At 40.0% G+C, this 24808-nt stretch overlaps 1 protein-coding gene and 1 long non-coding RNA gene across 2 annotated transcripts in view; both read right to left on the bottom strand.

Moving 5' to 3' along the window:
• LOC100755709 (zinc finger protein 501-like) overlaps nucleotides 1–24808 on the bottom strand; it is a 93400-nt gene that overhangs the window by 34852 nt on the left and 33740 nt on the right. The window lies entirely within an intron of this gene.
• On the bottom strand, nucleotides 446–9392 carry LOC118239353. The gene is made up of 2 exons (XR_004771242.1): nucleotides 8858–9392; nucleotides 446–956 (listed from the first exon to the last, which is right to left on the bottom strand). It is a non-coding gene; the product is annotated as an uncharacterized LOC118239353 (long non-coding RNA).

Genomic DNA, 24808 nt, shown 5'->3' on the forward strand with positions numbered 1-24808 from the left:
CTGTTATAGATATGAGAGCCCATAGTAAACAGTTTACATTCTTCTCTGACATTTTTACAACTTTTTTTGACCCTCTTTAAATTTTTATTATTTTTTGCTTTTTTTTTTGATTCTCTTAGATATCCCCATCTTAGACAAACCTGGTTGGGGTTTTACCTGTAAAATAATCTCAAGATTAAAAGAACCATCCTGAGGCCAGCCAATATTAAATGTTGGCCTCTCGGAACTACAGAATTTTTGTCAGTTTTCTTCTTGCTGTCCAGGGACTGGCTGTTTGCTCAGTCCCAAATGTCTCCCCAGTGTTCTATAGTCAAACTTATGGGGGTCGTTGGTTGTTGTCCCATGGTGGTCAGATGGTGAAAAACAAAAGAGACAAAGAGACAAATACTGAGACAGTCAGGCCATTTCTATGTGAGATAGAAATCACATAAAGAAACAATACAGATTTTATTACCTCAGAAAATATACTTTATTGTGTGCTCCAGTGTGGATGGAAGATTAACATTTAATAAGCTTACTTTTTACTGCCCTTTAATTTTCCCTCTAAGATGTTGGCAATCAAGAATGTAAACACAGCATTCAGAAGTCAGTCTTCATAGGCTGAGTTATTTTGTTACAGTTTACACCCAGGCAATCTCATTAAGCTTGCTACATCAGAAACATCTCCCTTTGGTTCATGAAAAAATCTATGCCCATGTACATATGGCCAAACACTTTTGGTTTTTTTGGAGTGCCTTCAGCACTGTGAGTGTACTTATTGCAAGAGTTGTGGAAATGCAAAGATCTTGCTTTCAGGGCTTTGAACATAAATTCTCTGCACTGGGATGGCAGCACTCTGGTGTCTATGAGCGATCAGAATTCTTCCTTGTTGTTTCTTATGGTTCCTGGGATATATTTCTTCATACGTACTAGCTGTGTGTGAATGATTCTCATAACTCACAGAGTACAGCCAAATCCTGAGAGGAAAAGAGATATTTTTATTTATTATCATTTCCAGGCAAGATTTTTGTTAATTAAAAAAATTTTTTTATTAGTTCAAGTTAGGGAACAAGCTTGTTTCACATATAAGTCCCCTCTTCCTCCCCTCACCCCCATCCCTCCTCTGCCACCCCCAACCTACCCCCCACCCCATGCACCCTCCACTCCCCAGGCAGGGTAGGGCCCTATATGGGGGCTCTGCAAAGTTCACCTAATCTTCCTCTGCTGGTCCTGGGCCCTTCCCCATGTGTTCAGGGCCAGAGTGTAACCCTTCATATGGGATGGGCTCTCAAACTCCCTTCTTACACCAGGGAAAAATACTAATCCATCACCAGAGGCTCCCTGGAGTGCAGAGGCCTCCTTATTGACATCCATGTTCAGGGGTCTGGATCAGTCTTGTACTGGCTTCCCAGACAGTATTTGGGGTCGATGTGCTCCCCCTTGTTCAGGCCAACTGTTTTTGTGGGTTTCTCCAACCTGGTGCAGACCCCTTTGATATTCATTCCTCCCTCTCTTCAACTAAATTCCAGATTTCAGCTCATTGTATATCTGTGGATGTCTGTCTCTGCTTCCATCAGCCACTGGATGAGGACTCTAGGATAGCATAGAGAGTAGTCATCAATCTCATTTTAGGGGAAGGGCTTTTAGGTTATCCTCTCTTCCATTGCCTGGATTGTCAGATCGTGTCATCCTTGTAGGTCTCTGGAGATCTCCCTAGTCCCAGATCTCTTCTCGGACGTATAGTGTCTAATATGGCATCTCTCATCTTGCTCTCTCTCCTCTATTCTTCCCCCAACTCAATATTTCTGCCCCTCCATTTCCTCTCCTCTACACCTCTTCTGCTTTTATTGTGGCAGCTCCCTCTCCCCTACCCTCATGCTCTCAATTAGCTCAGGAGTTCATGCCACTTCCCATTACTGGGGTCCATTTATCCCTTAGAGTCCTTCATGTTTCCTAGTTTATTTGATAGAGGATTATAGTTTGCTAATCCTTTGCTCTATGTCTAAAATTCATATATGAGTGAGTACATACCATGCTTGTCTTTTTGTGAGTGGGTTACCTCACTCAGGATGGTTTCTTCTAGTTCCATCCATTTCCCTGCAAATTTCAAGATTCCATTGCTTTTTTCTGCTGAGTAGTACTCCATTGTATAAATGTACCACATTTTCTCAATCCATTCTTCAGTTGAGAGGCATCTAGGTTGTTTCCAGGTTCTGCTATTACAAACAATGCTGCTATGAACATGGTTGAACATATGTCCTTGTTGTATGGACATGCAGTATTTGGGTATATACCCAAGAGAGGAATGGCTGGATCTTGAGGTAGACTGATTCCCATTTTTCTGTCCAACTGCCATACTGATTTCCAGAGTGGTCTTACAAGTTCACACTCCCACCAGCAATGGAGGAGTGTTCCTATTTCTCCACATCCTCTCCAGCATAGATTATCATTGGTATTTTTGATTTTGGCCATTCTGGCAGGTGTGAGGTGGTATCTCAGAGTTGTTTTGAGCTGCATTTCTCTGATGGCCAAGGATTTTGAGAACTTTCTTAAGTGTCTTTCAGCCATTTCAGATTCCTCTGTTGAGAATTCTCTATTTAGATCCCACTTTTTAATTTCATTGTTTGGTGTTTTGGTGGCTGGTTTCTGGAGCTCCTTATATATTTTGGAAATCAGCCCTCTGTTAGTTGTGGGATCGGTGAAGATCTTTTCCCATTCTGTGGGTGGTCGTTTTGTCTTACTGACTGTGTCCTTTGCCTTGCAGAAGCTTCTCAGTTTCAGGAGGTCCCATTTATTAATTGCAGACCTCAGTGTCTGTGCTACTGGTGTAATGCTCAGGAAGTGGTCTCCTGTACCAATTTGTTCAAGGGTATCTCCCACTTTCTCTTCTAGAAGATTCAGTGTGGCTGGATTTATGCTGAGATCTTTGATCCATTTGCACTTAAGTTTTGTGCATGGTGACAGGTATGGATCTATCTGCAATCCTCTGCATGTCCGAATCCAATTGTGCCAACACCATTTGTTGAAGATGCTATCTTTTTTCCATTGTATACATTTAGCACCTTTGTCAAAAATAAGGTGTTCGCAGGTTCGTGGGTTAGTATCAGGGTTTTCAATCGATTCCATTCGTCTATCTGTCTATTTTTGTGTCCAGTCAAGATTTTTAAATTAATTTTTATTTAATTGAAGAACAATCCCATTTTTCATACCCATCCTATTTTTCTCTCCCTCCTGTCCTCCCATTCCCCCGCACCATTCCCCCATCACATAGACCATCCACACTTCAGGGAGGGAGAGACCCCCAATGGGGGAATCATCAAAGTCTGTCATATCATTTCAGGTAGGGCCTAGGTTTCCCCCTAGTTTTTAAGAACACCGAGTTTCCCTTCATACAGAATCAGCCCCCAAAACCCATTTGTTACTAGGGATAAAAACTGATTCCACTGCCAGTGGCTTCATGGACGGCCTAACCCGCCAGTTGACATCAGGGGGCCTTGTTTGCTCCTATGCTGACTCTCCAGCTGTAAGTCTGGGGCCTGCGGGCTGTCACTTGTTCAGGTAAGCTGTTTGTGTGCTTTTCCCCAGCATGGCCTTGACACCTTTGCTAATCAATCATCCCTCTCTACAACTGGATTCCAGGATTTTGGTTCAGTGCTTAGCTGTGAATATCTTCTTCTGCTCCCATTAACTACTAGATGAAGGCTCTATGATGACCTTTCGGGCAGTCACCAATCTCATTATAGGGGAAGGGCATTTAAGGTAGCCTCTCCACTATTGCTTAGGTTCCAGGCAAGATGTTTATTCATTTATTTATTTTTATTTTTTTTCAATTTTTTAAGACAGCGTTTCTCTCAGCTTTGGAGGCTGTCCTGGAACTAGATCTTGTAGACCAGGGTGGTCTGGAACTTACAGAGATCTGTCTGCCTTTGTCACCTGCATGCTGGGATTAAAGGCATGTGCCAACACCACCTGACTCCAGGCAAGATTTTATTGCATGCAGTCTTATTAGTCCATTCTTGTTCTTTTGTCCTGTTCATCAATTGTCCTATTTAGAAATTAGCTTTCTATGTCTATGTATTTTTGTATTGCTCCTTGAGCTACCACTCAGCTTTCACAATCATTGAATTGGTCCAAGTTTCCTTCATTTATTTAAGTATAATTACTTTTCCCATATGATGAATTGATGAGGCCTTCTGTTGTAACATATGTTTTAAGGGTTTATGGGCCCTCAGATACTCATAGCTCCTTGGGATGGTTTTGCATGTGCTACTCTTATACCTTGGGTTTTCTTATCTTCGGTTACTTCCATGGTGCTATTGTTTGTGTGGCTTTGGTGAAATCCCAGGTGGGATGAATCAATATGAAGACATTCCCTGTGATTTTTCTGTACTCATGGGTTTTTTGTGCTGACTCACCTTCCTCCTGATTATTCTTATGAACAATATTTATTATATTGTTTTTCATAAGTAAACTCCTTATTCTTTTGATTCCATACTTTGTCACTTCATCTGTTAGGTTCCCTAGGATTTGAACTGAAAGACCCCCGAAGAGGTACTTTCGTAGAAGGAGACCCGCACCCAGGAATCAGCGAGGCCACGAACTTGGATGCAAAAGCAAGAGGCTTTATTGGAGACTCGGGTACCCGGGGCGACTTAGCTTCTGTGTGGCTAAGCGCCCCGAGCCAAGGGAAAGGGGTCCTTATATAGGGAAAAAGGCGCAAGCTAGGAGCAGGGATTCTATTGGATAATTCTAATGAGGCATTGTACAGAGCTATTCCCATTGGTCAATGTATATGAGGCGCTATACAGGGTTATTCAAATGAGGCAAAGTACAGAGTTATTCAAATGAGGTGAAACATAGAGTCTTTCAAATGAGGCGAAATACAGAATCATTTCCATTGGATGGTTCAAATGAGACACAGAGCCATTCCAGATCAGCATATTCTCAAGGTCTGGTGTCTGGTACAACAGACTCAATTCCCCCCCCTCCGCGTCCAGATGGCTGACCTTGGGGGCGGAGACCTTGGGACGGAGTGTTTCTCATCGGGCGGGGCTCAGGGGCAGGGCTCCAGGCCGGCTCACTTGGTGTTCGTTCTCGTGCCGGCCCACCTGGTGCTCGCCCTCGTGCCGGCCCACCTGGTGCTCGCCCTCGTGCCGGCCCACCTGGTGCTCGTTGCTCGGCCCCAGCCTACCTGGTGCTCGTTCTCGGGCCTGCCCACCTGGTGCTCGTTGCTCGGCCCCAGCCCCGAGGCGCGGTGCCAGGCGGGGCGGGCCGGGGGCGCGAGCCCTGCCGGGGTGAAGGCTTGGGAGGCCTCGGCAGCTTCGGGGCAGGGGGCTCAGGGGCATTTCGAGCGGGTCTTTCAGAACCAGATCTATCTTCTTTTGTTTATATGGTGGATTCCATTGATGGATTTTCCTATGTTGAACCATCCTTACATCCCTGGGATGAAGACTACTTGATCAGAGTGTATGATTTTTCTAATTCTTTCATGGATTCGATTAGCCAATATTTTGTTGAGGATTTTTGCATCGAGGTTCATGAGGGATATTGGTCTGTAGTTCTCTGTTTTACTTTTATCTTTGTGTGGCTTGGGTATCAAAGTGATTGTAGCCTCTTAAAAAGTTTGCCAATGTCCCTTCTCCTTCTATTGTGTAGAATAATTTGAGGGGTACTGGTATCAGCTCTTGTTTGAATTTCTGATAGAATTCTTCGGTGAAGTCATCTGGCCTTGGGATCTTTTTGGTTGGGAGACTTTTGATAACTGCTTCTATTTCATTAGGGGTTATAGGTCGATTTAAACTGCTTATCTGTGCTTGGTTTAATTTTGTTAAGTAATACCTATCCAGAAAATTGTCCATTTCCTTTAGATTTTCTAATTTTGTGGAGACAGGGTTTCTCTATGACACTTTGGATCCTATCTTGGCACTTGCTCTGGAGACCAGGCTGGCCTCAAAGGCACAGAGATCCACCTCTCTATGCCTCCTGAGGGCTGGGATTAAAGGCGTGCCCACCAACGCCTGGCTGAATTTTGTGGAGTACAGGTTTTCAAAGTATGACCTGATGGTTTTCTGGGTTTCCTCAGTGTCCATTGTTGTATCCCCCTCTTGTGTCTGATTTTGTTAATTAGCATGCTCTCTCCCTGCCTTTTGGTTAGTTTGGATAGAGGTTTGTCTATCTTGTTGATCTTCTCAAAGAACCAACTCTTTTTTTCATTTATTCTTTGTAATTTTTTCCTAGATTCTTCTACTTGATTTCAGCCCTCTGTTTGATTATTTCCTGGTTTCTACTCCTCCATGGTGAGTTTCCTTCTTTTTGCTCTCAAGCTTTCAGTTGTTCTGTCAATTCTCTAATGTGACTTTTCTCCAGTTTCTTCATGTGGGCACTTAGTGCTATGAACTTTCCTCTTAGCACTGCTTTCAGAGTATCCCATAAGTTTGAGTATGTTTTGTCTACATTCTCATTAAATTCTAGGAAGTCTTTAATTTCTTTTATTATTTCTTCATCAACCGAGGAATGGTACAATTGGGTGTTATTCAACTTCCATGAGTTTGTAGGTTTTTTGCAATTTTTATTGCTGTTGAATTCTAATTTTAATGCATGGTGATCTGATAAAATACAGTGGGTTATTTCAATTATTTTGTATCTGTGGAGGTTTGCTTTGTTGCCAACTATGTGGTCAATTTTAGAGACGGTAACGTGTGGCAGTGAGAAGAAGTTATATTCTATTGTGTTTGTATGGAATGTTTTATAGATATCTGTTAAACCCAGTTGGATCATAACTTCTGTTAGACCCTTTGTTTGTCTGTTAAGTTTCTGTCTGTTGGTCCTGTCTAGTGGTTAAAGAGTGGTATTGAAGTCTCCTGCTGTGTTTGTGGTTTTATGTGTGGTTTGAGGTTTAGTAATGTTTTACAAATGTGGGTGACTTCATATTTGGGGCATAGATGTTCAGGATTGAGACTTCATCTTGATGGACTTTTCCTGTGATGAGTATGAAATGCCCTTCTTCATCTCTTTTGATTGCTTTTAGTTTAAAGTCTAATTTGTTAGATATTAAGATTGCTACACCAGCCTGTTTCTTGAGCCCATTTGATTGGAAATTTTTTTCCCATCCTTTTACTCTGAGGTATCGCCTGTCTTTGAAATTGAGGTGTGTTTCTTGTAAACAGCAGAAGGATGGATTCTGTCTTCATATCCATTCTGTTAGCCTATATCTTTTTATGGGTAAGTTAAGACCATTGACATTTAGGGATATTAATGTCCATTGTTCATTGGTTTTCTTTGTTTTGGATTTATTGTTGGTGGTGTCATTGCGTGTGGCTTTCACCCTCCTGTTTCTTTTTGTGTTTGGTAAAATTAGATTATCTATTGCCAGTGTTTTTGTGAATGCAGTTATGTTCTTTGGGTTGAAGTTTTCCTTCTAGAACCTTCTGTAGTGCTGGATTTGTGGATATGTATTGTTTAAATCTGTTTTTGTCATGGAATATCTTGTTTTCTCCATCTATAGTGAATGAAAGTTTTGCTAGGTACAGTAGTCTGGGTTGACATCCATGCTCCCTTAGTGCTTGTAGGATATCTATCCAAGACCTTCTGGCTTTCAGAGTTTCCACTGAGAAGACGGGTGTGATTCTAATAGGTCTTCCTTTATATATTAGTTGGCCCTTTTCCTTTGCTATACTTAATATTTTCTCTTTATTCAATAAATGTTTTGATTATCATTATTTGATTATTATTATTATTAAGTCCAGGGGAATTCTTTTTATGGTCCAGTCAGTTTGGTGTTTTGTAAGCTTCTTGTACTTTCATGGGCATATCCTTCTGTAGGTTGGAGAAGTTTTCTTCTATGATTTTGTTGAATATATTTTCTGTACTTTTGAGCTGTATTTCTTCACCTTCTTCTATACCTATAATTCTTAAATTCAGCAGGTTCACGGTGTCCCATATTTCCTGGATATTTTGTGTTAGGGATTTGTGGGACTTGAGATATTCTTTGATTGATGTCTTTATATCCTTTAGCGAGTCTTCAGCAACTGACATTCTCTCTTCCATCCCTTGAATTCTATTGGTTATACTCACATTTATAGTTCCTTATCATTTATCAGCCTATTTCCAGCATCCCCTCCTTCTGTTTTCTTTATTGTTTTTATTTCAGCTTTTATGCCTTGAATTTTTTGAGTGCTCATCCATTTGTTTGGTTGTTTTTTCTTAGCTTTCTTTATATTCTTTAAGAGATTTGTTTATTTCTTGATTTTTTTGGTTTGTCTTTTCCTCCGTTTCATGTAATTTTTTGACTTTTTTTCTTCTATTTTTTAAGGGATTTTCTTGTTTCCTCTTTAAAGGTCTCTATCATCTTCCCAACATGATTTTTGAGGTCCATCTCTTCTCATCATCTGTGTTGGGCTTTTCAAATCTTGCTGGTGTGGAGACCCTGGATTCTGGTGGTGGCATATTTGCCTTTCTGGGACACATGTTGGGCTGTTTCCTTCACCTATGACCACCAGGCAGCTCTACTGTTCTGCCCACACAAGAGGCAAGGTCTGGTTTCTGTATGCTGCACCTGGTAAGAGGGAAGGTCAGCTCTTGTCTGGTGAAGAGAGTATGGAGGAAGGCAAGGGGTCATATCTTACCTGCCCACAGAATCATGTAACAGATGAGAGTGGGAACAGCTCTCTCACAACTCTAATTTCAGGGCTGGCTCACCCACACCTGTGCCAGCATTGTTGGCTCTATTGTGTTGCCCAAATAAGGTGCAGGGCCGGCTCTCCCAAGATATACAGCTGGTGGGTGTCATGGTTAGTTCCCCTGCCCTTACTACCTGAGGTCCAATTATGTCACTTAGAGCAAAGCCATAAATAAAATTGGAGGAAAAGGGGAAGAATACATGTCTCACCAGGTAGGGGACAGAGGATGAAGAAGGGGAAATGGTGAATGAATACACTTATGAAAAAATTAAATATCAGTATTTAGGTTGTGTAAATAATAAACAAAATTAATAAAACAAACCATGTGAGGACATATCAATGTCTTTTTGGAGGCAGAATATTTCATCCTATAAACAACTAAACAGAAGGAAAAATTTTACAACATCTATTCTTGCTTCTATTATTTAAAGATTAACAGTAACTGAAAAATGGCTAACAGAACAAAAAAGCTAACCAAGAACAAGAGGCACATGAAAAATGGAAACTTGGAATTAATGAAGGAATTGAGGCTGCCAGTTCAGAAAAACTTTCATTTACATGCAATAGAACATATTATTTCTAAAATCACAGTGGTAAATTTTATGTAATAAACTCAAATCCATAATGAAGCTCCAGAAGATTTACTTCACATAAACAAGAAAAGCGAATCTCCCAATGTTACAATACAGAGATGGTATCATAGTCCCAAAATCATTGAACATATATTTTCCTGTATCTTAGGAAACCCTGTGAAAGGGTATTTTAATCCCAGGAAGTCATCGAGCACAGGTTGAGAACTGCTATGCTATAATCAAGTTCCCATTTTCAACAAATTTGGCGAGACATTTACTGAGTTCAGCAAGTGGTTATAAAATACAATTCCTGGGGAGGTGCAACATGCATATTCATCTACTCACCCCAACTAGAAACTGTAAACAGAATGAAGTTCAACTTTTTAAACCAAAGAGCTTCATTGGAATTGATTAAACATATATGGGGAGGCAGTTGTTTACCAGAGCATAAGGGACTCAAGCAGAATTGCAATCATGAAATTCAAAACCAGCATGGGATACAGCTTATGAATAATGCACACCTGGAGGATAGTGCACACCTGTAGGCATATCTATAAGTGAAAGAGAATCCTATCTTCATGCTTAAAATCTTCTAAGGGACATGACTTCTCTCAGTTTCTTCATGTGACTTAAGCACACTGAATCCTGTTGGGTTTGGAGATTTCTTGAAGCTATTTTGAGTGCTGTGTTTCCTGCTCCAATCAGCTGTCCTTCAGAATGGATCACTCCTGTCTCCAGGACACTTACACAAGACCACATACTTCAGGTTTCAGCATTTCTTCTTCATTATGAAGTATTTGAGGTTGAACAAATAAAGTTTCAATGAAAATTGTCACTCTAAGATTTGAAAATAACTTAAAGTCTTTCGAAAATTTTTCATGTTCATAATAGTTCTCTAGTTTGGAGTCCCAAGAGCTGAAGAATAGAGCTTGGTTTAAGGACATGCCAATTTTTTCCCATGGAATCTTTTGTCTCCAGTATGAATTTTCACAGACCTTCTTAGACGTGAAAAGCAGTTGTGTGTATATTACATTTTAAAGTATTCACTCCTTTATGAATATTTGGTTGTGTTAGCAGAATTATCTTTAGACAAAAGGTTTGTCATGTTGACTACTATGGTGGTAGGGAGTCAGATGCTGGGGTGAAAACCTCCTAGTTCAGAGAGGTCAAGAAGCAAAGAAATTACTTTCCTTTTTTGCCAGAGACCCAGCAAGCGAGTGTCTCTTCAGCAATCTGAAATAAGAAGAGCTCAAAGACTGAAGGAACTCCCTACTCCTCCCTGTGTCTCGATCGGTATTCATACGCCTTCATACTATCTATGGTTACTTCATGACCAATAGTCGTGGGTTCCATCCACTTAAGCATGGTTGATATTCTTATAACTCCCATTGCCCAGTATGTTGAAATATTCCAGAACATATTCTAAGATTTAGAAGTAACAGAAATGATTTCTCAAGCTTGCTACATTTCTAAATTTTATCTTATATGTGTTTTCTCTGATGAGTTCTAAGATGGCCTTTTACAGTAAATGATTTGTTACATTCACAATTTGAAATGGTACTCTCCTGTGTGGATTCACTGATGAATTTTCAGTTCCTATATCCTGGAAAAGGATTTGTCACATTCACCGCATTTGTAAGGTTTCTCTCCTGTGTGGATTCTCTGATGATTTCTAAGAGTGTATTTCATGGAAAATGATTTTTCATATTCACTACATTTGTAGGGTTTCTCTCCTGTGTGGATTCTCTGATGAGTTCTAAGCCTGTATTTCATGGTTAAGGATTTGCCATATTCACTACATTTGTAAGGTATCCATCCACTGTGGATTCTCTGATGAACTGTAAGATTCAATTTTGAATTAAAAGACTTGTCGCATGCATGGCATTTGTAAGGTTTCTCTCCAGTGTGGATCCTGAAATGTCTTTGGAACTTTGATAAATAATAAAAGCACTTCCACATTCTGTACATTTGTAGGGATTTTCTCTAAAATGGATTTTGTAATGTACATTGAGTTGTGAAAATTGCAGAAATGATTTATTACATTTTGTACACTTATAGGGTTTCTCTCTAGTATGGGACCTCTGATGCATAATAAGGCTTGAGTGAGTCTTGAAAAGGTTTCTACATTGCATGCATTGATGTGGATGCTTTCTGCAATCAGTTTCTTTAACTTTGATTTCTGTATTAGCCTCAAGAAATGTTTCATATTCTGATTTTTGTAGTCTTCCTTTCCTGTGTGTGTTCTTTGATTTTGGCTAATGATGGAACACAAATACAAAAAGTTTCCACTGTCTTTATATTTGCAATGTTCTTCCCCGGCATTCCTAATTTTGTGCCTGTTGAGGTTTAAGGTTTCATCAGAGGCACCTCTGTAGCTATAAAATCTGCACTTGTTGTAATTTTCAGCAGTATCACTTATATCATAAGGTGAACATTGGCAGGATTCAGGAATCAATTTGCCAGGCTCATTACATGTATTAGCCTTCTCTTGAATATTTTCATTACCATGGATACAATAGTTTGTGCCTTGGTGCAAGACTTTCTCACATTTACCACATATATGATGGTTCTCTGAAAAATTAGTACAATCGTGAATAATAGAAATGAATATGGAACAGATTCAATACCTATTTTTTTTTTTTTTTTTTTTTAGGTTTCCAAGACATATAAACTAGTAACTTTCAGGGATAGCACTGTTAACAGAGGATTTTCTGTTTCACAATCAATACATGGATGCTCATAAGAATCTCCAATTTGGAACTTGGGCCCCTGTCTCAGGCCTGACTTCTGATTAACCACTCTGGGATCTCCTGGCTTGGGGAATGCAGTCAGGATGACTCGCCCCCAGAGGAACAAGCAACCGCAAGTCTGATAACATCCCTATGCTAGTCTAGCTCCTGCCCCCTAGGAAAGGAGTGCCTCAGACACACCTGTACCCACTGTGAGACCCATTAGAGTATGGGACCTGCATCCAACCATCAGAAGAGAATTCTGGATCTGTATCCACAAAGAGAGGAAGAGACATCACCTGCAGCAACAGGAAGAAGGGATTGGAAGACAATAATATAAGATCACATCCAACAACAGAGAAACGTATATGATGCCACCAGAGCCTAGGGACTTTACATTACCAATTCCTGAATATCCAAACCCTGATGAAGCAGAAGATAAACACCTGAAAAACAATTTCATGAAGATGATAGAGACCCTAAAAGAGGAAATGAGAAAGTCCTTTAAAGAAACGGAAGAAAAGACAAACCAAAATTTCAAAACACAATTCAAACAGTGTAAGGTTTGAAAGCTGAAATACAGAGAATTAAAAAAAAAAACAGTGTGAGGGCATGCGGCTATTAAAAATTTGGGCAAATAATCAGGAACTACAGATGCAAGTATAATCAACAGAACAGGGGAAGGACAAGAGAATCTCAGGTGTTGAGGATACATTAGGAGAAATGGATTCACAGCCCAAAGATAATATTAACTACAATAAATCCCTAACCCAATAAACCCAGTAAATATGGGACACTGTAAAAAATGCAAAACCTAAGAAAATCAGTATAGAAAAAGGCAAAGAATTCAAACTCAAACATGCAGAAAACATATTCAACAAAATCATAGAAGAAAACTTTTCCAACCTAAAGAATGACATGCCGCCGAGCGTTGGTGGCACACGATTTAATCCCAGCACTTGGGAGGCAGAGGCAGGTGGATCTCTGAGTTTGAGGCCAGCCTGGTCTCCAGAGCAAGTGCCAGGATAGGCTCCAAAGTTACACAGAAATACACTGTTTTGAAAAATAGAACAAAAAAAATGACATGCCAATGAAAGTACAAGAAACCCACAGGACACCAAATAGAGTGGACCACATAAAAAGTTCCACATAATAATCAAAACACCAAACATACAAAATAAAGAAAGAATATTAGGAGGAGCAAAGGAAAAGGCCATGTATCATATAAAGGCAAAGCTATCAGAATTACACCTGACTTCGCCATGGAAACTGTGAAAGTCAGAATATTCTGGATAGATATTCTACAAACCCTAAGGGACTATGGAGGCCAGCCCAGACAACTATGCTCAGCAAACATTTCAATCAACATAGATGGAGAAAACAAGATATTCCACAATAAAGCCAGATTTAAATAATATATATCCACTAATCCAGACCTACAGAGAATACTGGGAAAAAACCCCATACATAAGGAAATTAACTACACTCACAAAAACATAGGCAATAGACAGTCCCACATTATATAAATCATAAGAAAAACTGGGATACACACAATACCACCATCAAGAACAAACCCAAAACAAACAAGAATGATCACTCAATGTTCCTTAATTTCCCTCATATATATACTGACCTGAATTCTGGAACTTAGTTGCAGTGAGGGAGGAATGAAGATCTAAGGGGTCAGTACCAGGCTGGTGAAACCCACAGAAACAGCTGGCCTGAAGAAGGTGGAGCAAATGGACCCCAGACTGCTGTCTATGAGGTCAGCACGGGACTGATCCAAACCCCTGAACATGGATGTCAATGAGGAGGCCTCTGCACTCTAGGGGGCCCCTGGTAGTACATTAGTGTATTTCCCTGGTATAAGAAGGGATTTTGAGAGCCCATCTCCCATCTCGGCTTGGACACATGAGGGAGGGCATAGGCTGAGCCCAGGACGTTGTGCTGGACTTTGGGGAGCACCCATGGAGGGCACACAGTATGGGGAGTAGAGGGAGGATGGGGTAGGGGGTCAGGTGAGGGTAGGGAGGAGGGTTGGGAGGAGCAGAGGGGGAGGGAGGAGGGATTGACATGTGAAGCAAGGGGGGCTGGAGAGATGGCTCAGAGCTTAAGAGCACTGACATGTGAAGCAAGCTTGTTCCTAATTTGAAATAATAAAAAAATTACAAAAAAAGACACAGGCTAACAGAATGGACATGGACACAGAGTCCATCCTCCTCCTGCATACAGGAAACATATCTCATATACAAAGACATATATTACCTCAGAATAAAGGGTTGGGATAAAATTTTCCAATCAAATGGATCCAAGAAACAAGCTGGTGTAACAATCCTAACATCTAACAAATTATACATCAAACTAAAACCTATCAAAACAGATGAAGGAGGTCATTTCAACTTTACCACAGGAGAAAACTCAATCAGTAAGAAATCTCAATTCTGAACACCTATGCCCTGAAAACAAAGGCATCCATGTTCCCAAAAGAAACATTACTAACACTCAAATCACACATAAGACTGCACACATTTATAGGGGGAGACTTCAACACCCTGTTCGAACCAGTAGACAGAACCACTATACAGAAACTTAACAAAGAAACAAAGGAAGTAACAGAAGTTATGACATAATTGGGTTTAACAGACATCTATAAAACATTCCATCCAAACACAAAACAAAATTCCTACTTCTCAGCACCACATGGAACACTCTCTAAAACGGATCAAATAATTGGCAACATAACAAATCTCAACAGGTACAAAAAATTGGAATACTCCCCTGTATCTTATCAGCCACCATGTTTTAAAGTTAGAATTCAACAACAACATAAATAGCAGAAACCCTACAAACTCATGGAAATTGAACAACCCACAATTGCACAATTCCAGAGTCATGGGAGAAATAAAAAAAAGAAATTAAATACTTCCTAGAATTCAGTGAAAATGAAGACAAAACATAACAAACTTATGGGATACTTTGAAAGCTGTACTAAGAGGAAAGTTCTTAGCACTAAGTGCCCACATGAAGAAACTGAAGAATAGTCACACTAGAGAATTAGTAGCACAACTGAAAGCTCTAGAACAAAAAAAAAATCAAACTTACCCCTTAGAAGTAGACACCAGGAAATAATCAAATTGAGGGCTGAAATCATTTAAGAAGAAACAAAGGAAACAACACAAAGAAACAATGTAATAAAGCATTGCTTCTTTGAGAAAATCAACAAGATATACAGACCTCCACCCAAACTAACCAAAAAGCACAGAGAGAACATGCAAATTAACATAATCAGAAATGAAGAGGGAATATAACAGCCACCACTGAGGAAATTTAGAGAATCTCCAGGTCATACTTTGAAAACTTGTTCTCCACAAAATTCAAAAATTTGTGGAAATGGACAATTATCTGCTACACATCACCTACCAAAATTAAATCAAGAATAGATAAACAATATAAACAGACCTATAATCCCTAATGAAATACAAGCAGTCATCAAAAGTCTCCCAACCAAAAATAAAATAAAATAAAATAAAAGCCCAGGGCCAGATGGCTTCTATACAGAACTCTACCAGAAAATCAAAGAAGAACTAATACCAATACTCCTCAAATTGTTCCACACAATGAAGCAGAAGGTTCATTACCAAACTCTGTTTGGGAGGCTACTATTACCTTAGTACCCAAGCAACACAAAGACACAACTAAGAAAGATAACTACATACCAATATTCCTCATGAACATTAATGCAAAAGTACTTAATACTGGCAAATTCATAATATGCCATAGAATAATCCACCAGGAGATCAAGGAGATACATACTGGATGGGAGGAAGTCAAACTGTCACTACTTGCAGATGATATGATAGTTTAATAAGTGACACAAAGGATTCTCCCAGGAAAATCCTATATCAGGTAATGCCTGCAACAAAGTAGTAGGATACAAGATTAATTCAAAAAAGTCAGTAGCCCTATTTTTCCAGAATATAAATGGGCTAAGAATGAAATCAAAGAAAGATCACCCTTTACAAACCACAAACAACAAACTCGCCAAACAAGTGAAAGACCTGGATAACAAGAACTTTGAGTCTTTAAGGAAAAAACTTAAAGGAGACACCAGAAAATTGAAAGATCTCCCATGCTCTTGGGATAGGTAGGATCAACATAGTAAAAATGGCAATCTTGAAAAAACGGATCTTCATATTCAATTGTATCCCCATCAAAATCCCAACACAATTCTTCACAGACTTTGAGAGAACAATAATCACCTTTCTATGGAAAAACAGAAAACCTAGGATAGCCAAAACAACGCTGTATAATAGAGAAACTTCTGGAGACATCACCATCCCACACTTCAAGCTCTATTACAGAGCTGTAGTCCTGAAAAAAGATTGGTATTGAAACAAAAATAGACAGGAAGACCAATGGTGCTGGCATAACTGGATGCTGGCATATAAAAGATTGGACATAGTTGCAGATCTATCACCATTCACAAGATTTAAGTCCAAATGGTTCAAAGACCTCAACATAAAGCCAGCCACACTGAACCTCTGGGAAGAGAAAATGGGAATTATCTTTGAAAGAATTGGTACAGGATACCTGTTCCTGAACATTACACCAGCAAAACAGACATGGAGATTGACAATAAATGTGTCCTCTTGCAAATGAGAAGCTTCTGTAAGGCACACAACACAGTCAACAACAAAAATAAATGGCATCCCACAGAATAGGAAATGATATTCACCAACCCCACATATGACAGAGGGCTGATCTCCAAAATTTACAAAGAACTCAAGAAGCTAGTCTCCACTACAACAAATAATACAATTAAAAAGTGGGGTAAAGAACTAAACAGACAATTCTCAATATAGGAAGCTAAAATGGTTGATAGACAATTAAGAAAGTGCTCAACAACCTTAGCTATCAGGGAAATGCAAATCAAAACAACTCTGAGATACCTTATTATTCCTGTCAGAATGGCTAAAATCAGTAACACCAATGACAGTTTATGCTAGAGAGGATGTGGAGAAAGGGAACACTTCTCCACTGCTGACAAGAGGGCCAACTTGTAGAGCCACTTTGGCAATCAGTATGGTGGTTCCTCACAAAAATGGGAATCAGTCTACCACAAGATCCAGCAATTCCACTCTTAGGCATATACCCAAAAGATTCACATTCATACAACAAGGACATCTGTTCAACTATGTTCATCACAGCATTATTTTTAATAGCTAGAACCTGGAAGCAATCTCAAAGCCCCTCAAATGAAGAATGGATAGAGAAAATGTGCTACATTTATACAATGGAGTACTACTCTGCAGAAACACACACACACACACACACACACACACACACACACACTGGAACATTGGAATTCACAGGTAAATCGAGGGAAGTAGAAGAAACTGTCCTAAGCAAGGTAGCCCAGTCACAAAAAGACAACCATGGTATGTACTCCGTGATATGTGGATGTAAGACATAGAGCAAATGATTACTAGCCCACAATCCACACAGCCAGAGAACCTAGGAAACAAGGAGGACACTAAGAGCAACATAACTGGTCCCCTGCAGAATAGAAACTGGACAAGATCTCCTGAGCAAATTGTTAGCATGAGGCGAGGGGAGATGGATCTAGAAGAAAGAGAAGATGGATCTAGAAGAATAGGAGGGGAGAAAAGGGCATGACGGAGTAGGAAGACTGAGTGGGGGAAGAAAAGAGGAGAGCAAGATAAAAGATACCTTAATAGAGGGAGCCATTATCAGTTTAAAGAGTAACCTGGAACCAGGGATATTTCCAGAGATCTACAAGGATGACACCAACTAACAATTTAAGCCACAGTGGAGAGGCTACTTTAAATGCCCTTCCTCAATAAAAAAAAATTGATTATTACCTAATATGCCTTCATTTAGTAACAGATGGAAGCAGAATCAGACACCACAGATAAACACTGAACTGAACTCCTGGAATCCAGTTGCAGAGAGGGAGGAGTGATGATCAAATGGGTCAAGACCAGGCTGGTGAAACCCACAGAACAGGCTGACCTGAACAAGCGAGAGCTAATGGAGCCCAGACTGATAGATAGCTGGGAAACCAGCATAGGACTGATGCAGACCCCTTGAACATGGATGTCAGTGAGTAGGCCTGGGCAAGCTGTGGGACCTCTGGTACTAGATCAGTATTTATCTCTAGCACAGGAATGGACTTTGGGAGCCCAATTCCACATAGAGGGATACTGTCTCAACCTAGACACCAGTGGGAGGGCCTAAGCCCTGCTCCAAATGATGTGACAGACTTTGAAGATCCCACATGGAAGGCTTCACCCTCCCTTGGGAGCATGAAGGGTATGTGATAGGGGTTTAGTGGGGGACAGGTGAGGAGGAGATGGAACTGGGCTTTACATGTAAAACAATCCTGTTTCTAAAATCAATAAGAAAAAGTTAATACTAAAAAAATTTTTAAAAAGAATCTCCAATCTGATCTACAGCAAGTCACAGGGACCAATAATAGTCTACTCATTATTTTTCAATTGATTTGACATCCTTCTACAGTTTCTCTTCCTTACTCTCTTCCTGTTTCCTCTCCCTGAATCCCCACTGGGGCTCCATCAAACCCCACTCTGTATGTGTTCTAGATGAGGCAGGCCTACCATGGCTGTCAACAAAGCACGGCATATTGAGTTGAGGTGTATCTAAGTTCCTCCCTTTGTGTTAAGGCTGTGTGAAGCAACCAACACTGAAAAATAGTTGCCCAATAGCAAGCCAAAGCATTAGGGAAAGGATTTCATGACACTGGTAGGAGTCCCACAAGTAGACCAAAGTAAACAACTGTCATGCATACGTAGAGGACCTAGTTCATTCCAGTGTGTAGCCTTCTGATTCTCATGTAAACACTGTCCTTTGCAGCTGCTCACATGCATAGTTATTTGGGAAGGAAACAACTTGAGAAAGAAGCTCTGTGAAGGATGATGTGAAGAATGATTCCCTATATCTCATGTTTTTGAGATAGAGTCACACAACTTGGAATTCATAATCCAGATTTGCATGGAGATAACATGTACACGTCAAGCTCCAAAGTGGAAATATTAAAATCATGCTATGCCAGTATTAAATATAGCCATCATATCACAAAATAAATTACTAAACAAAACCACATTCGCATAACTAACAGCCCTTCCTCTAAAACTTTTTGCAATTTTTTTTTATTAATTCAAGTTAGGGAACAGGCTTGTTTCACATGTAAGTCCCTTCTCCCTCTCCCTGCCCTCACCCCCATCCTTCCACCCTGCATTTTTTTATAAAAGAAGTAGGTGAAGAGTTAAATCCAGCAATAACTCCTTCTAATTATAATAAGTATTACAATATATTTTCATGCTATAACAATTATATATTGCTTGAACTTTGAAATGTTCTTTGTATATTAGATAGGAGGGCCACAGTGAATAAAGCATTCTTTACCTTTCTAGAGAACACAAAAAATGTAAATGAAACAAAAATAAAAAGATATGTTGATAACCAATATTTCCCTCATTTCTGGCATTTTCTAGTTTCACAGTTTATTGATACACAAAGTAGGAAAATAAAAAAAAGAATGAATATGGAATTCCATGAGACCTCTTACCCACAAAAGGTAGATTGCTGTAACTCTCCAACAATACATCCATGTACAAAGACCTCTGAACACATTCTAGACATTCTCATTCCTCTTGTGAGAGGTCCACAGCCACACCCCTGAATGATAACAGACCCTGCAATGGAAAATTACCTACTTACCATGCACTCACTGCTTCACAAAATGATTACTTGAGCAAAGGAGACATAATGAATGTGTCATAGATGAGGATGACAATTTTGAAAGGACATGAGTTTTGAAAGCGTCCCACACGGCTACTCTTTCAAAAACAATTCATAGGAAGATATAGTACATTGCTTACATCCATTGGGTCTCTCTTCTCCATGAGTATTGTGATATTTTCTAAGACTTGAGTAGCATAAAATATTTGCCACAATCACTAAATTTGAAAAACTTGTCTCTAGTTTGCAGTCTATAATGTCTACAAGTCCTTGAAAATGTCGTTTGATTCCCAGCACAATCATGGCACTAAAAAACAGGATTTAATCTCAGATGCTTGAGATTGAATGCTGCACCTTAAAGGCAAGAGTCCTACAGAGTACACATACTTTCTGGCAAACATATCGGAACACACAAATAAACTTTAATTTTAATGGATATGGAATGAAAATCCATGGATGAATTAAATTCAGTTTTTTTCTTGAGAGTAAGGAGTATAAAACCATTGCATATATCTACTGCTCCAAACAACACACAGAATCAAATACTTTGTGAAGCTATAACATGAAGAATAATTACAACCATGAAGTATGTTATTGCTCATGAGATTCACTGAAAGGAAAATTTAAACCTCTTAATTTCAAATTAATTTTTCTCTTCAGTATCTGAGCTAATTCATCTGACAAGAATGTAAGCACAGCTAGGTATCATTTATGATTACTCCATTACTTTTCTGAAAAAAAACTAGAATATACAATGTTATATAGTCACAAGTTTGCACCTTTCTGAAGACATGGCTGAGACTTAAAAGTCACTTGTTGTTCCTCCAGAGAAACCAACTTTAATTCTCTCTGAACACATGGCAACAACTACAATGTTAGACTTCAGTGCCAAGTGTCTGGTGCTGACTTCTGGAATCCAGGAGCACATTGAATCATGCAGTGTACATAAAAATATGCAAACAAACCCTCATATGCATAAATGAATTATTATTGAAAAATAAATAGAAACATTGGCATAAATCTTCAGAATTTCTCCCGGTGGAAGACAAACCTTCAGTGAGAGGAAAAACATGAGCAAGAGAGGGCCTTCTTCCTCTAAACAAAAGAGTAAAGTAAATAAAAGGGACATTCATTTATGCTTGAACATTTATGGCTTATGTGTAATACCAAGTCACTACTCTCTAAAAAATTCTTATAAATATATTCCACATAATTCCATACAAATGTGGATACAGCAGTGCTTTTGCCCCTTCTGAAAATGAAATAAAGGAAAAGAAAAAAATCCAAAATTCCTAAGAGAGATACACATTGAGTTTTGAACAGAATTTCAAAAGGGACTCATATTTACAGTGTGAATACACCCCACATCACTGTGTGACATCATGAGGCAAAAAGAGAAACCAGAATACTGCAAACATCATCTCCTCACAGAAACAGCAACTTTCTAGCAAGAGAAGCCACATATTGCTTCTATCATCTGTGCTCCCTAGGGTTCTAAAATCATTACCATTAGGGTTCAAGACAGTGAGTCATTTCTAATTCTACATTTCTATAAATTTATCATTGATGTCAGTGAGAAGGTCCATGTACTGATCTGTCCATGCTTATCAGCCTGTTTCTGGAAAACTGAACATTCCAGAAATGCAACTGTGTGGTACATGAGACCATCCTTTCTCACAATTAAAAAGGAACAAAAGTCCATTTTATGTAGAAAATGGCCATCAATATACTTCTTGAGTTTCATTTACAATAGCTTGTGTTTTAGTCTTCAAGTCTGAAGTCCATGGAAATTCATTGCCTCATACTATAAACCCAAGAGAAAATACAACGGGTCAAGTCTCAGATACATAGTTGAAAGATTTAAGACATAACCTTAAATATAAGAAAAGAAAAAAAATGAGCCAGGCAGTGGTGGTGTACCACTTTATTCTGAGCACTCAGGAGGCACAGGCAGGCACTATTCTGTGAGTTTGAGACAAGCCTGCCTACAAGAGCAAGTTCTAGGACAGCCTCCAAAGCCACAGAGAAACCCTGTCTCAAAAAATAAAAATAAAAAAAGAACAAGAAAAATAGAGAAATAAGGCAAAAATAGACACTTTGAATAACATTGCCAGTGGAACAGAATTAAAAGGTAAAATGTTTTCAATAATAAAACCAATTTTCAGAGAAATGTGAACATGACACTGACCTGGGGGGCATTTGCAACAGAAGCATCATTGTTCTTTTGCCTTTCTAAGTTTCTCAGAAAAAAAAACTACTTGAATTCTTGTTGGTATTTCACATCCTTTGTCAAAAATAGAAATCTGAAAAAAAAACTCTGTTATGATCAATGCCACACCATATGAAAATACCCCCCAAAGCCAAATGCAAACCAGAAATCTTTGAACATTTTTACCGCCAGGAGAAAATGGAAGGATACCTATAGAGTGACAAAACAGAGCTCTAGAATTACCAAAATAGCCAAGCTAGCCTGTTTTCAAACAACGGACAAAGCAAATGCTCTACTAAATTATTATAAGAATTATTTTATGACAACCATAAGGTTAAGTGAAGACTAAACTAAAGCAACACACAGTAATGCCCCCTTCATGGTATCTCAAACCCACCATCAATGGAAAGACGCCAACAACACAACACTGAGAGCTGTGTCTGAGGATAAAGCGGTGGAAACTGGGCAGCTCTGGCTGCGCCCCTGGCCGCTAAGAGAACTCGCCATGGGCAACAGGTCTAGGGGGAGAGGTCCCTGGGGAGGAGGGCGAGCAAAAGAGCAAAGGGCGTCTCGGATGGGGACGGGAGAGACGGAGACCCCAGACAGAGAGCGGTCAGAGAGCAAACCAGGAGCCAGAGAGACCGGGACAGACGGACACTTTTAAGGGGTGCGCCCGGCGCCCGGGGCAGCACCCAGCTCGTGGGGTGGAAACGAGCGCACCTGGCCGCAGGGGACGAGCTGAGCCGCCGCCTCCTCCACCCCACGGGCAGCCGGCGGGAGCTGACGGGGTCCTTGTGAGCAGCTCGGGAGCACAGCCCGCTCCTCCCTCCCTCCCGGGTCCCAGCCCCGCAGCTCCTCTGACCTGGGAGCTTCCAGGGCCGCCGGGCTGCGGTTCCCGCCACTGCGCTGCTGACTGCTGACTTTCCCAGGCCGCCCCGCGAGCGCGGACACCGCGGATCCCGAGGGCTCAGGTCCCCGAGTCCCCAGCGGGGTTTTCCTCTCCGGGTTCCCGAACACGCGGCGCTGGCTCCAAAAGGGAATGGAGAAGTTTCAGGTTCCTACAGTCGGGTTCTTGTGAGAGGCTCCTGGCCCCGCTCACTGTGACTCCACTCAGGTTCCCTGACACCCGCCAGCTGCTGGATCATTTTCATAATGACTTTCATTGGGCACACTTGTTGCACTGACATAGAAGCTGCCCAAGCGCTCACACACAGGAAATCAATCCAAAGAAACCAAACCAAACAAACCCCAAACCTAGTGGAGCATAGTCTGCTGGCGCCACTTTAATCACAAGACTCAGAATGCAGAGAAATGTTTAACTTAATGCTACCAATCTTGTCTCCCTAGTGAGTTTTTGATAAGCAAACATCGATGGAATAAGCCCTCCACCCTAAAAATTAAGAAACAAACAAACAAACAAAAAAAAAAAAACCAAACCAAAGAAAAGTAATCAAACAAAAAAAAAAATGCTCGCAAATGTGTTTAAGAAAATGGCACAAGGAGGTTTATACTAACTCTTGGAGGGAATGTAAGCTACCACAAATGGAGAAATCCAATCTGACTTTGTAGATATCCCAAGTATGAATGACCATAAATGTTTCCCTCTAACGATAGGGAATTAAAAAAATAACTCTTTAACATGCACAGATTGGTAAGGCTGCAAATTTTAGGAAGGAAAGAATTTAATATATTGACAAAGGGCATGTGGTAAACTTTCATTTATGGTCATTGTGAAAGATTTTTGGATTCAGGGAATAGGAAGGAAAAACTTCAGTACAAGGTACATTAGAAGCCACAACCCTACATCTAACATTATACCCAATATGGAAAATTGGAAGGAGTCTGGACACCTCACAACAGATATGAGCATGCACTCTTCGCAAATTTATTTAGCACAGGGTATCAATTGTAACTCAGAAAAGAGAAAATTGTCAATTGAAAAGCATTAGTGGATGTAAGACAGTAACTTATCCCAAACTGTTAGTGACAAAAAAACTTACCTTCAATAGTTACAAATATTCTATTAGAAAGCTCTGTTGTGTTAATCTTTAAAGTCAGCCATGAAACCCATGTTATCAATCAGTTGGTGATTTTCACATGAACAGGATAACAGTGAGAAAAGTGCAGACTTCTAGGACCAGCATAGTGTGTAAGAAATATCTTAGATCCCTATTGATAGCACTCAAGTGTGAAAGGTATTGAGTACATTGGTGGGGGAGAAGAGTTGTCAGTGACCTCACTCAGATGTGGACCCCGAGTGACACAACACCAACCTCCCAGGCACAGTGTGTCCCTACCCTGATAGAGCACAGGACCATGAGAGCTACCAGAAACAATCAGCAATATGCAGCTCAGCACCATTGAGCTTCCCCTCTGTATCTTCTTCAATATCCTCTCATTGAAACTCAGTACTACAAATGCCTGCTGATGTATTTTGTTACTTTCAGAAAAGTTTCTGCATAGGAAAATATTCACAGCAGGGTGTTGGTGGAGCACAACGTTAATACCAGCACTCGGGAGGCAGAGGCAGATGGATCTCTATGAGTTCAAGACCATCCTGGTCTACATAGCCATACAGAGAAAGCCTGTCTTGAAAAAGCAAAAAAAAAAACAAAACAAAACAAACAAACAAAAAAAAAAACAAAAAAACCAACACATTCACAAACTCTACTGAACTAACTTAAAAGACCCAGGCATAATTTGTGTCTCCATGTGTTGTAGGGATTTGGGGAGATTTAGAGTCATGCAGAGAACTATATGAATATTAAACACTCTGTTTAACTGAACTCAAGCTTGAGAATTTAGACAGACATCAGGTGATCCTGTGTGCTTTAGCACTATTTATAAAAGCTGGGTAAT

This window comes from Cricetulus griseus, chromosome 9, assembly GCF_003668045.3.
Source record: "Cricetulus griseus strain 17A/GY chromosome 9, alternate assembly CriGri-PICRH-1.0, whole genome shotgun sequence".
NCBI lineage: Eukaryota > Metazoa > Chordata > Mammalia > Rodentia > Cricetidae > Cricetulus > Cricetulus griseus.